The 12068-nt window shown below is 48.7% G+C and overlaps 1 long non-coding RNA gene across 1 annotated transcript; it reads left to right on the top strand.

Moving 5' to 3' along the window:
• The first annotated feature begins 1993 nt into the window (after positions 1 to 1993).
• Positions 1994 to 3105, top strand: LOC144770661 (uncharacterized). Its single transcript, XR_013598968.1, has 3 exons — positions 1994 to 2101; positions 2258 to 2371; positions 2689 to 3105. It is a non-coding gene; the product is annotated as an uncharacterized LOC144770661 (long non-coding RNA).
• Positions 3106 to 12068: the final 8963 nt, after the last annotated feature.

Here is a 12068-nt window from a genome sequence, read left to right as displayed (position 1 = left end):
CTGAGAACCTGTTGGAAGGCCGCACAAAAAAGGTACTGCCTTAATGCACAATTCAAAGCCATACATTCATATGGAGTGATAATGCTAAAAGCGGATGCAACCAGGTTTTGACAGAGCCACCAAGTGCAAAATAACACTGTGCCCTAGAACGCTGTGAGGCAGAGATCAACCAGGTTTCAGAATGCAGAAAGAGATGCTGAACGGAAAAGCAATAGAAAAATTGTTCGTATGTTCCCAGTGTGCCTCCATCAAAGTGTAGAATCGACATTTGGCATATGTGGAGTCATAGCCCAGCCTCAGTTCTGTAAAATCATTTGATGCTAACGAAAACTTGATTGAGAAGTCTACAAATCGGTGGCTGAGAACCTGTTGGAAGGCCGCACAAACAGGTACTGCCTTAATGCACAATTCAAAGCCATACATTCATATGGAGTGATAATGCTATAAGCGGATGCAACCAGGTTTCGACAGAGCCACCAAGTGCAAAATAAACACTGTGCCCTGGAACGCTGCGAGGCAGAGATCAACCAGGTGTCAGAATGCAAAAAGAGATGCTGAACGGAAAAGTAATAGAAAAAACAGCCATTTGCTTACGAGTTCTGAGTAAAGAGAGTCATCATGCCACATCGCTGGAGAGAGTGACCCCAGAAAAAGCACTAGGGTTGTGCTTGCAGAGCCATCAATATCCAAAACAGCACCTCATCAAAACTGTTGAGTGAGGTTTCCAAAGCACAGAAAGCCAAGAGTGGCAAATGGAATCATGACAGTTTGCTTCTCTAATGAAGATCAAGAAAGGGGTCCCGTTTCCTGTCATTATCATAGATGATCCAGAGGCCCACATGTCGCAAGGCCTCAGAGATGGTTTGCATAGACATGATCGCCAAGCAGCATTTTGTACTAGAAACGCTCAACCTTAAAGCTGCAAAATGAACAATTGATGGACATAATGCAGAACAATATCATACATTCACCCCAGTACAGATATGTGGGCCTGAATCCATAATTTGCTCACCATGCCTTTCCAGTTTGGACCCAACCATATGCTAATCAGTCTTGAACTGCGCCCAGTGTCAATAGTCCAGCCCGAATTGCCATGTCAGGTCCTCCCTGGACTGGAAACAAGCATCCTATGACCGGTTTCGGGCTTTCAGCCCTCATTAGCCAGCATAGCTTGACTCCAGTGGCATGGAGAGCACAGGACCCACGTCTGGGCATACCCATCCCACTCAAGGTGAACAATGCAAAAAGAACAATTGATGGACAGAATGCACAACAATATCATACATTCACTACAGTACAGAGATCTGAGTCTAATTCCATCATTTTTCTGCTCACCATGCCATTCCAGTTTGGACCCAGCCATATGCAAATCAGTCTTGACCCTGTGCCCAAAGTCCATAATTCACTGTTGGGAATAGGGTGTCGTAACCTGGTTTCCTATATTTATGTTTTCTATGTTGTAGTGTAATTTATTTACACCTTCTAAATATGCAAGTACTGGTCTGTGTTGCCTTTTTTTCTCCCGCAAAGATTAGTTTGTTTTTACAAACAAGTCCGACCCCTTGGGTGCACTTGGGAAACTGAGTTCAAACGTAGGTCGGTATATAAAGTCCTTTTTAATTAAGTTCGAGTTGTTTTTTGTTTGTCCTTTATATTAAGGGAGTTTTTTCAACAGCAGCAAAAGCTGCAGGTTTTTTCGATACCCTGATGGAAAAACGAGGATTTATGTCCGTGGTGAGGCCGTTTCTCCATGTGAGACGAGATGAAGAAGTCTGTTTTCACGTTTCTTTAATTGAATGTATTTGACGCCAGTACCTCACGTGATTAACTGCTATGCGGAAGTGTGGAATGGCGTTACAGCAATAGCCTGTGCCTGGAACAGCTTGCTTGGTAAGCGGTAGATTCTCTGATGTTAGGCTGTCTATAACTTGTGGTGAAAATTATTTTCTGAGCGCCCAGTCTTATGCACGCTCTGTTCACTTACTTACAGAACATTGGCAGCCCGAGGATGGTATATTCTTAAAGAATACATCCCGAAATAGAAGTGTGTGCCAGAGATGACATGGAAATAACATGGAAATATTATGCTAAGTTCCAGCAAGTGAGTCTTTCAAAATGGTTCCCTCAGATTTCTTTGAACTGTTATAGATATAGAAGACTAGCCCGTGTTATCAAACATGAAATATATTTGATTCAAGAAAATAATCTTCTAGAAGAGGCAATAATATTCAGTCTTTGTTCCCCTTTTGTTTTTAAGGTGGTACAGTGTGGCATTTTTTTAAGACGGAATTTTTCTCGTATGGCTACGCCCTAATACATTTGGGTAGCCTTCGCTCCCGGTAGTAAGTGGAAAACACGTACAAAGAAATAGGTATGTGACATATATATACCTTTGTGTTTCCACAATGATATCTTTCTGGTTTTTAAGAAACCAATTTGTAGGCATCACGGTGATATTAGAAATTGTATGTTTCACGGTGTGGTGCAGGAGAGTTTCATCTTGGGACACCTCGCTAGAGTCTTGCCTGCTGTCACTCCAAGGGTTGTTTTAGTTAGTTATTTGTTTTGCATAATCACGGAATATATTAATTTATTTTTGGTTTATATAGGTCTCATTATGAATAATATTTTACTTGAAAGTACCACATGGATATGTAGATAGTAAAAAGTATCTTTTTGACATTATAGGTATAGCATACTAGTTATGCTTTGACAAAAGCCCTAGTCCTGATGAGGCCCGCAAGTTAAGGGGCTGAAACGCGTCGACAATCTTGGATATGGACACCCTATGAATTAATATTCAAGGACAAGCAATAATCAGCAGTAGTTCAAAAGAATACGGATCAAATAAGGATCGCGCATAATTCTGCTGTGATGAGGTGTACCTGTTGAAATAGGAATGCTCCTTGGATAATAGATGATAGAGCATCCATTTAAGTAGTTTGGGCTATCAGAAATAATGAACAAATGTGCAACCTATTTTTCTAATGTTGTGTAGAAATTTGTATATGTGATTCTTTATGTGTAAATAGTGTGATATAGATGTTTATACTATACAAAAGAAAGTAAAAAATGAAACACAAGATACTGTGAAAATACATTAAAGCTCCAAAAAAATAAGTCATTTCCGGTGAATACAGTTCATTTATTGAGAGAGCGGCGGGTAACAGACAAATTTGAATTGTAGAGATTGTTTCTAAAAAAAGAAATAGGATCGGATAGGTAATTTATAAACCTGTTTGAGCATTGTTTGAGATACAATTGGTCCCATAGCATCATATTTTTGTTTGTGAAAGTCAACAGTCCAGCACGAATTGCCAGGCCAGGTCCTCCCTGGACTGGAAACAAGCATTCTAGGACCGGTTCTGGGCTTTCAGCTCTTATCAGCCAGCATAGCTTGACTCCAGTGGCATGGAGAGCACGGGATCCACGTATGGGCATACCTGTCCCACTAAGTGCGCCAGGTATTCCCAGACGTGGGTCCTTGGCTCACTGTGCCACTGGAATCAAGCTATCCTGGCTGAAGAGGGATGAAACCCCCAAACTGGTCGTAGCATGTTTTTTTCTGGTCCAGGGAGGACCTGGCTTGGCAGTTCGGGCTCGACTGTTCCCATGAGGTATAGGGTCAAGACTGATTTGTATAAGGCCAGGACTAAACTGGGGTGGCATGGTGAGCAAAAGAATGATGGACTTAACCCAGATCTCTTCACTGGGGGTGAAAGTTTTGATTTGTTCTGCATTCCGTTCATCAATTGTGTGTCTTTTGCTTTCTCGCCCTAAGTGCCCCAGGTATGCCCAGATGTGGGTCCTGGGCTCACTGTGCCACTGGAATCAAGCTACCCTGGCTGAAGAGGGGTACAACCCTGAATCCAGTTTTAGGATGCTTGTTTCCAGTCCAGGGAGGACCTGGCTTGGTAGTTCGGGCTGGACTGTTCCTGTTGGAACTGGCCCTTCTTGCAGGGTCATCCCAAAACTTTTTGCTTCTTCCTCCCTTATTTTTCCTGACCCGTGGCTGTTGGCAATAGGACTCTGCACACTTTACCACTGCTGATCAGTGCTAAAGTGCATATGCTCTCTGTGTAAATTGTTATTCTGATTGGATATACATGTTTGGCATATTTGTATCACCATGAAGTCCCTAGTAAAGTGCACTGGGTGTGCCAGGGCTGGTGATGACAAATGCTACTAGTGGGCCTGCAGCACTGATTGTGCCACCCACAGGAGTAGCCCTAAAATGATGTATCAGGCCTGACACTGCAGTGCCTGTGTGCAGTTTAGAACTGCCATGTCCTCCTGGTCAGTGTCCCCACTGACCAGGCCTAACCCTTCCCTTTTTGTGCACATTAGTCACCCCTATGGAAGGCCCAAGGTACCCCCCTGGGCAGGGTGCAGTGTATGTAAAAGGTAGAGCATGTACTAGTGCAGGTAACATGCTCTGGTAGTGAATGGCAGCCATTTTCGTTTTTCACTACTGTAAGGCTATCTTGCTCCATAGGTTAACATGGGGGATGCTGGCTACAGTGGTTAACAGCATTTCTTCCCATAGAAACAAGATAGGACATAAGTATCTAGTATCCCTGAACTCAGAATTTAATAACACATCTTTTAGGAAAGGTTGTTTTTAAATCCTGTGTTTGAGAACAGCACTTTTAGAAAGTTGCTGTTCTCTTGTCTGACCCTTCTGTGTGCCTGGGCCTGTTTGTGTATTGACTGTCTGGTTTGAGAGTGACAGGGGCTGGGGAATTCCCCAGGAGGCTGGATGAGTCAGCACTAGGCTGAATGACTGCAATTGCAACTGGAGTGGTGGGAGGAGTTAGCACCTGGGCTGAATAGGGCTGTGCCTGCCTTCCACAATGCTGGCTCCACCCCCCTGCTGGGCGACTGAGGACCCTGCCCCTCACTCTGAAAGGAAAGATGCAGCCAGCAAAACAAAGTGCTCAGGATCCACCCAGAACTGGTTTAGACCGGGCTCAGGGCCCACATGCACCAAGAGAACAAAGAGTTTAGGGGTATAAGTACAGGACCCCTGACAACAGAAAATTAGATCATCCTGGAAATCAAGAAGGAACCTCTGCCAAGGAGAAAGCTGAAACTGAAGAAGGAAGACTGTCCTGCTGTTGCTCTGCTGGACTGACCTGTTGCTTTGCTGCCAAGGAGAGGGGAAGGACTTTGCTTTGTGCTGTGTCCCCTTGCTTGAAGGAATCTCCAAGGGCCTGAGAAGAGCTGGCTCCCTGTTTTGAAGTCCCAGGAACAAAAGGACTTCACCCCCAGCTTCCCTGAACTCTGCTGAGAGAGTTCTGTCCTTCCTAGAGTGCTTGATCCAGTTGTGGGGCCTCTGGAGGTTGTACCTGTGCTGGGAAGCTTGAAACTAAGTTTGAGTGACTTTTGAATCTGAAAAGTGTCGCATCGCTTGCTTGCGGAGCGCATCCCCGACAGTGCGAGAAGTTTCCCGCCGCTACGGAGGTCGAGATCGTCGCAGCGCCTGACGCCGCTGCCAGAGACGTCGCATCCTTCGTTTGCGGGACGCACCAGACCGGTGCGGGAGAATTGAACATCGCTGCGAGTATCGTCGCAGAGCCTGTCGTCGCGGGGTGAGATCGCCGCACCGCTTGCTTGCGGACCGCATCACTTCGCTGCGAGCATCGTCGCAGAATCAACGCATCGAGGAGCTGTGAGAGAGAGGATCCCCGCTGGACCGCGCATCGTCGCCCCGGAGATCGTCGCAGCCCCTACGAGATCGTCGCATCGTGCCTTTGCGAGAACAGACTTCCTACGGAACCTACGCATCAGAATCCATACAAGTGGCCTTCCTCCCCATACAGACCGGATTCGTCGCAACACGCCCGCTGCTGCAGCGGGGCTGTCGCATCGCCTCCCCAGGGTCTCAGGAGCAACGCATCGCTTGTTTTCGACCGCACCAGCTTCTGTTTTTGGAACTTTGTTGCAACTAAAAGGTACTGTGAGTAAACGTGACGCAACTGTGAACTTTTCACGCATCTGTAGAGAATTCTATCACAACGTAGAGAATTCTATCGCAACCTAAGAATTTTAACGCAACCTCAAGAACTCTTTTTGAAACCATATTCTTGAACTGTGTATGTTGGATTTTTGTCGTTTTGGTCTTGTGTAGTTTAGATTAAAAATACCTTTATTTTTCTAAACTGTTGTGGAGTCAGTTTGTGGTGTTTTCACTGTGTTACTGTGAGTGTTGGTACAAATACTTTACGCATTGCCTTTGGTTAGCCTAGACTGCTTGTGCCAAGCTACCTAGAGGGTGAGCAGGGGTTATCTCAGAGGGTTATCTCCTTGCCCTGACTAGAAGCAAGGGTCCCTATTTGGACAGTGGTACCTACCTCTGCCAACTAGAGACCCCCAGATCTAACATTGGTGGTCAGGCGGTGGGATTTGAACTTGTATTTGTACTTGACCCACAGTAATTGGTGTACATCACTAGTGAGTGCAGACCACTACGCCACTGCATACTACATTTTTTATTTTTGGTTCTATTTTTGATCATAACCCTGAAAGAATCCAAGTATCATGTCTCAGAATGGTAAACCAGCAAGTGATGTTGCAGAACTGGAGTTTGATATTGAAATGTTAAGTGATTACAAAGTAGGTCAACTCAGGCAGTTCTGCAGGAGCTTTGGATGCCCCATGAAGCGCAGCTCCAAGAGGGAGGAGCTACAGGAGGCCGTAAGGGCCTGGTGGGAGACCAAAGAGGCTGGGGAGACAGATGATGCAGAAGTGGATGAGGATGCACAAAGGGATGGTTTCAGGCCACAGGATCTGCCTGTGTCTAGAGCTGCCTCAAGGGCTGGCAGCAACCATTCAGCTGAAAGTTTTTCCCCGGAGGAGTTGGAGGAAAACCAAAGGGCTAGAGATCATAAGTTAGAAATGTTGAGGCTTGAAATGGAGCTGAAGCAAATGGAAAGGGCGGCGGAGGAGAGCAAAAATGCCCGTGCCCTGGAGGAATTGAAATTTACTTTGGCCCATGAAGTAAGAATGAGGAAGCTTGAGTTGGAGCTCAAGAGGCGTGAGGCCATGAGGGTCTCAGCTGAAGAAGAAACATGGGTAGCTCAAGAGGTGAGCTTTGCTGAGTGGGAGGTGGAGTCCAGCTCAGATGGTGGCAGCATGTTTATGATATCCAGTGCTGAGAGAAAGGTACAAACACCCAGAGATGTGGCGCCTGATTTGAGGGAGGGGATCGACATACACCAGGGGGTTCAGGTTTATGATGTAGTTCCAGTGGAGTGCAGTGTCCCTGAAGTAGATTGGGGGACTGGCACAGAGGACCATATTCCTAGTGGTGGGGGGGACACTCTACTGACTCTATTTGAGAGGTACAGGGAGAGGAGTTCCCCCGTGGTAGAAACCTTGGTGTGTGTGTGTGAAGACCAGCCAGAAGAGTGTGGGTTGTGTGACAGAGGCAGTCAGATACTGTCTTGCCAGTCTCAGGAGAGTGGTGTGGGGTACTTGTGTGAGGCACTGGAGGGTGAGGCAAAGGGTAGCTTGGTTAACAACTGTGGGGGGCTGTGTGATTCATTTGTTGGAGAGCATATTTTAAGTCCCTGTTTTCCAGAGCTATGCCAACACCCAGTGGAGCGTGAGTTCTCTGACCCCAGAGAGCTTGCATTGGAGGCAGACCTCTTGGTGGATTCCAAAGGGTCTGAAGAGACATTGGGGAGAGATCCCAAAAGGAGTGGCTTAGATATCTTCCAGACCTGTGAGGTGGAAGAGGTTCTGTGTAGCCCAGTTAGGTCCCAGTGTAGTGGGAGGGGTGTAGGGGCTCATGTCCGGACTCAGTGGAGAAGGAATGAGTGTGGGACGGTGTGTCTCATGGTGCCCGAAACCCAGTCTCAGGGCCTGAAGGGTTCCTTAAGGGAACACCAGGTTGGGGACCTAGACTGTACTTGTAGGCCATTTGAGGAGGATCTCCTAGTGTCTGGCGAACGGGGAGTGCCTTTAACCAGGCCTCCATCAGTTCTGGTGTCTGGCAGTGCCGCTTCATTTGGGAGGGTGCAGAAGTCCAAACTGAGGGGTGAGAGGGGGAAGGAGTCCCCAGTGGGTGAACCAGTGGGTCAGGGACCAGTCGGAAGGGCTGAGTCCCCAGTGAGTGACCATGGTGACCTCACTTCTGTCCTGGGGGATCTTCCCGCACTGTCAGGTGGACAGGGGTCGGGAGATCTGCGCCAGGCAGACTGTCACAGGACACATGAGTTGTGTGTCACCCTCAAGGGGGTACTATGGGAGTCCCCAGTAGTCCTGGCGTGACAGGCAAGTGCACAACCGCAGGTATTGGTCCCTGGGTTGGGAGACCAGGTTCAGGATTTGCCTGACCTGGAAGGAAGGACATCTGTAACCAGTGTCTTGACCAATATGGTTCCATGGGGTACCCCTCCAGTAGGGAGGGTACAGCACTCTGGAAGGGGGTGCAGAGGGAGGGAGTCCTCGCCCCTGACCCCGGTACAACCTGAGGGGTTAAACCCTAGGTTGGGAGACCAGTTGCTGGAGGGAGGTCCTGAGCTGGTAGGAAAGTTGTGTTCTTGGTTGTCTTGGTGGACAGGGTTTCCCCTGGAAGGAGGGCAGGAGTCTCACCCTGGGGGTGGACTGGGCCACACCTTTGTGTTGGCCAGGTGGGTACTGTCTATCAGTATAGGCACCTCAGTGAGTGAAGTCCTGGTGCGCCAGGCAAGTGTTCCACCGCAGGGGTTGGTCCCTGGGTGGAAGAGCCAGGTTCAGGTGCTGTCTGACCTGGAGGCTGTGGAGCCTAGGTTTGAGGGCCAGGCCCGGGGTATCACTCCTGACCTGGAATACCAGTTGCAGGATAGCACCCCTGAACTGGTGGGTGAATGGTGCGGGACACCTGCCACAGGTGCCCTGACTATTCTAGAAGGGGGTACCGCTCCAGGTTGGAGGGTACAGAGCCTCAAGGAAGAGGAGGGCCGGGTGTGGGGAAGCCCACCCCAGCCTCCTGTCCAGCCACCGGATACGGGTCCGGGACTGGTGGGTCAGTGCCAGGATGTCAGAGCTGACCTGACAAGAGAGGGAGTGGACAAAGGGTGCCAAGCACCTGTGGGTACTACCCCCCACCGTCTGATGCCACAGGGGTTTGAGAGCCATGAGAGGCATGAGGCCTGGGTCTCATCCCTGATCACTGTTGGTGGTCACTGTGGCTTGCTGTCGGTCTGTTGGGACACACCTGTGAGTAAATTAAGGTTAGGTGCTGCACAGGTGGTGTCCACAGGTGAAGAGAAGGTTTCCACATGGATTGGCATGGTGGACTCTGAGAGTATGGATAGAGTGATCCAACTGGGTTTAGGACGGCGTAGAACAGGACTGCCCTGCTGTGTGGGCCAGTTTCCCTGTTCTATCGCCTTAAACAGGGAATCCCATCGAGGTATCGTTTGGTCTACCCTGGCTTTAGGCTGGAAGGGGGTTGTGTTGGAACTGGCCCTTCTTGCAGGGTCATCCCAAAACTTTTTGCTTCTTCCTCCCTTATTTTTCCTGACCCGTGGCTGTTGGCAATAGGACTCTGCACACTTTACCACTGCTGATCAGTGCTAAAGTGCATATGCTCTCTGTGTAAATTGTTATTCTGATTGGATATACATGTTTGGCATATTTGTATCACCATGAAGTCCCTAGTAAAGTGCACTGGGTGTGGCAGGGCTGGTGATGACAAATGCTACTAGTGGGCCTGCAGCACTGATTGTGCCACCCACAGGAGTAGCCCTAAAATGATGTCTCAGGCCTGACACTGCAGTGCCTGTGTGCAGTTTAGAACTGCCATGTCCTCCTGGTCAGTGTCCCCACTAACCAGGCCTAACCCTTCCCTTTTTGTGCACATTAGTCACCCCTATGGAAGGCCCAAGGTACCCCCCTGGGCGGGGTGCAGTGTATGTAAAAGGTAGAGCATGTACTAGTGCAGGTAACATGCTCTGGTAGTGAATGGCAGCCATTTTCGTTTTTCACTACTGTAAGGCTATCTTGCTCCATAGGTTAACATGGGGGATGCTGGCTACAGTGGTTAACAGCATTTCTTCCCATAGGAACAAGATAGGACATAAGTATCTAGTATCCCTGAACTCAGAATTTAATAACACATCTTTTAGGAAAGGTTGTTTTTAAATCCTGTGTTTGAGAACAGCACTTTTAGAAAGTTGCTGTTCTCTTGTCTGACCCTTCTGTGTGCCTTGGCCTGTTTGTGTATTGACTGTCTGGTTTGAGAGTGACAGGGGCTGGGGAATTCCCCAGGAGGCTGGATGAGTCAGCACTAGGCTGAATGACTGCAATTGCAACTGGAGTGGTGGGAGGAGTTAGCACCTGGGCTGAATAGGGCTGTGCCTGCCTTCCACAATGCTGGCTCCACCCCCCTGCTGGGTGGCTGAGGACCCTGCCCCTCACTCTGAAAGGAAAGATGCAGCCAGCAAAACAAAGTGCTCAGGATCCACCCAGAACTGGTTTAGACCGGGCTCAGGGCCCACATGCACCAAGAGAACAAAGACTTTAGGGGTATAAGTACAGGACCCCTGACAACAGAAAATTAGATCATCCTGGAAATCAGGAAGGAACCTCTGCCAAGGAGAAAGCTGAAACTGAAGAAGGAAGACTGTCCTGCTGTTGCTCTGCTGGACTGACCTGTTGCTTTGCTGCCAAGGAGAGGGGAAGGACTTTTCTTTGTGCTGTGTCCCCTTGCTTGAAGGAATCTCCAAGGGACTGAGAAGAGCTGGCTCCCTGTTTTGAAGTCCCAGGAACAAAAGGACTTCACCCCCAGCTTCCCTGAACTCTGCTGAGAGAGTTCTGTCCTTCCTAGAGTGCTTGATCCAGTTGTGGGGCCTCTGGAGGTTGTACCTGTGCTGGGAAGCTTGAAACTAAGTTTGAGTGACTTTTGAATCTGAAAAGTGTCGCATCGCTTGCTTGCGGAGCGCATCCCCGACAGTGCAAGAAGTTTCCCGCCGCTACGGAGGTCGAGATCGTCGCAGCGCCTGACGCCGCTGCCAGAGACGTCGCATCCTTCGTTTGCGGGACGCACCAGACCGGTGCGGGAGAATCGAACATCGCTGCGAGTATCGTCGCAGAGCCTGTCGTCGCGGGGTGAGATCGCCGCACCGCTTGCTTGCGGACCGCATCACGTCGCTGCGAGCATCGTCGCAGAATCAACGCATCGAGGAGCTGCGAGAGAGAGGATCCCCGCTGGACCGCGCATCGTCGCCCCGGAGATCGTCGCAGCCCCTACGAGATCGTCGCATCGTGCCTTTGCGAGAACAGACTTCCTACGGAACCTACGCATCGGAATCCATACAAGTGGCCTTCCTCCCCACACAGACCGGATTCTTCGCAACACGCCCGCTGCTGCAGCGGGGCTGTCGCATCGCCTCCCCAGGGTCTCAGGAGCAACGCATCGCTTGTTTTCCATCGCACCAGCTTCTGCTTTTGGAACTTTGTTGCAACTAAAAGGTACTGTGAGTAAACGTGACACAACTGTGAACTTTTCACGCATCTGTAGAGAATTCTATCGCAACATTGAGAATTCTATCGCAACCTAAGAATTTTAACCCAACCTCAAGGACTCTTTTTGAAACCATATTCTTGAACTGTGTATGTTGGATTTTTGTCGTTTTGGTCTTGTGTAGTTTAGATTAAAAATACCTTTATTTTTCTAAACTGTTGTGGAGTCAGTTTGTGGTGTTTTCCCTGTGTTACTGTGAGTGTTGGTACAAATACTTTACGCATTGCCTCTGGTTAGCCTAGACTGCTCGTGCCAAGCTACCTAGAGGGTGAGCAGGGGTTATCTCAGAGGGTTATCTCCTTGCCCTGACTAGAAGCAAGGGTCCCTATTTGGACAGTGGTACCTACCTCTGCCAACTAGAGACCCCCAGATCTAACAGTTCCCATGAGGCACAGGGTCAAGACTGATTTGCATATGTCTAGGTCTAAACTGGGGTGGCATGGTGAGCAAAAGAATGATGGATTTAACCCAGATCTCTTGATGAATGTTTTGATTCCGTCGATCAATTGTGTGTCTTTTGCTTTCTCAACCTTAAAGCTGTCCTAAATTCCACTCT

Source organism: Lissotriton helveticus, chromosome 1_1 (assembly GCF_964261635.1).
Source record: "Lissotriton helveticus chromosome 1_1, aLisHel1.1, whole genome shotgun sequence".
Taxonomy (NCBI): domain Eukaryota; kingdom Metazoa; phylum Chordata; class Amphibia; order Caudata; family Salamandridae; genus Lissotriton; species Lissotriton helveticus.
The sequence above is the reverse complement of the archived record's forward strand: the minus strand, read 5'-3'. Positions and strand labels throughout refer to the sequence as shown.